Genomic DNA, 2,226 nt, shown 5'->3' with positions numbered 1-2,226 from the left:
GTTACCACATGTTCAATTAAATCAAACTGCCAGCCAGAATATATTATACCTGATAAGAAGGAGAGTTAGTGAATAAATAGATCAACACGAAGCATGAAGATCATGTTCTCCATTAAACTTAGGGAAGAATGTATTTATTCTTTCCTTTAAAAGATGCTATATCTTCCCAATGAAATACTGTTTCTTGCCGAAACCGGTTTGGCTCAGTGGATAGAGCGTCGGCCTGCGGACTGAAAGGTCCCAGGTTCGATTCTGGTCAAGGGCATGTACCTTGGTTGCGGGCACATCCCCAGTGGGAGATGTGCAGGAGGCAGCTGATCGATGTTTCTCTCTCATCGATATTTCTAACTCTCTATCTCTCTCCCTTCCTCTCTGTAAAAAATCAATAAAAAATATATATATAAAAAAAAGAAATACTGTTTCTTAATATGCCGATGAAGCTACATATATGGCAGTGAGAATGCTAATATCTACTTGCTAATTCAAGAGCTCAATTAAATGTTTCCTTTGTCAATGAACCTATGGTCATGGGTTCATGAAAATGAAAGGCATTAAGGACTAGTTAATCATTAAACCACCTTAGTCCTTTCCTCTCAGGGTGGGATGGTGGTGTCAGTGGTCAATCTGTGTGAATGAACATATGAACAATGAAAAGACTGCCAAATCTGGAGCATGACAGAAATGATGGACCTCTTTGACCAAAGAAAGATCTTTGCACTTCCTAATCAGAGAATCCATTTCTTTCTTTCTTTCTTTGAGTTCTGTGTTATTTCTTTTTTAAAAAAAAATATATTTTATTGATTCTTTACAGAGAGGAAGGGAGAGGGATAGAGAGTTAGAAACATCGATCAGCTGCCTCCTGCACACTCCCCACCGGGGATGTGCCCGCAACCAAGGTACATGCCCCTAACCGGAATCGAACCTGGGACCCTTGAATCCGCAGGCCAACACTCTATCCACTGAGCCAAACCGGTTAGGGCATATTTCTTTATCATGCTCACAGCATTCTTTCTATAGGCTGGAATCCTGGGCTTTATTCATCATTTCTTCTTTCAATTTCATCTATTGTGTTTACCTTTGCATAGAGAGGAACATTCCGGACACCCATCTGCCCAGTTCTGCAGAGTTGCTGCTCCAGTGGAGGAAATGAAAATGCTGGAAATCAGGGGAAAAAAGCCTATTAAACTGGACATGTCAGGCATGGTATTGAAACTAGCCAGTTGGGAGGGAAAGTCCAGTGGAGAAAACAGAAGGGGGAGAAAAGCACTAGAAAGATTTCTCAGGTCAATAAAATGAGACTGAAATAGTCAATCTCCAGAGCCTTGCTGACGCTATTTCCAGCTCCTGTCTTATCCTTACACTGTTTCCTTTTTTCTGAAGGGATCTGAGTGAGACTTACATAGATGTGTGATATTCTCCAACCTGTGAAACAAAAATACAAACATAACGAGTCCCTGTCTAGATCCTACTTGAAATTTAAAACAATTATTCCTAAGAAATATGGAAAGTTTACAGAAATTAAGAAAATATCTACTTTAAATTGTATGTACTATATATATCTTTCTCAAAATAGTTTATAATTTTATATGCCCTTTATGAATATAGTGTGGTATATATTGATAGCTGAAAGTAAAAATTTGATTTAAAGAATTCTACCTTTATTTCACTTAGCATAATGTTCTCCAGGTCCATCCATACTGTCATAAAGGGTAAAATTTTCTTCTTTTTTGCAGCTGACTATTCAATTGTGTAAATGTACCACAGCTTTTTGATCCACTCATCTACTGATGGACACTTGGGCTGCTTCCAAAACTTGACTATTGGAAATAATGCTGCAATGGACAGTGTGGTGATTGCAGGGGGTAGGAGGATAGGTGGAGGTGGAGGAGGGTATAGGGGGATTAAATGATGATGGGAAAAGATAAAATAAAAATAACAAATAAAGAATTCTATCTTTATTCTTTTGAAATCACAATAGAACCTAAAATTTTCTCCTCAGAAGGATGAATGCGTTTGCCAAGTATTATGAATTTATAAGAGCTTTTTTCTACTATTAAAGAGAGTTTCCTGACTATGTCTGACTGGTACATTCATTTTCTAGGCCTAATGTTCATATCTCTTTAAAATATACCAATGCATTTTTAAAAACTCAAAATATCTTTGGGAAATTTCTGTGAGACTATTTCTTATTTTACCTGAGAGCTCTTTGAAGTCAGTGGGAGCTCT

Source organism: Myotis brandtii, unplaced genomic scaffold (genome assembly GCF_000412655.1).
Source record: "Myotis brandtii unplaced genomic scaffold, ASM41265v1 scaffold51, whole genome shotgun sequence".
NCBI lineage: Eukaryota > Metazoa > Chordata > Mammalia > Chiroptera > Vespertilionidae > Myotis > Myotis brandtii.
Note: the sequence above shows the minus strand (reverse complement) of the source record.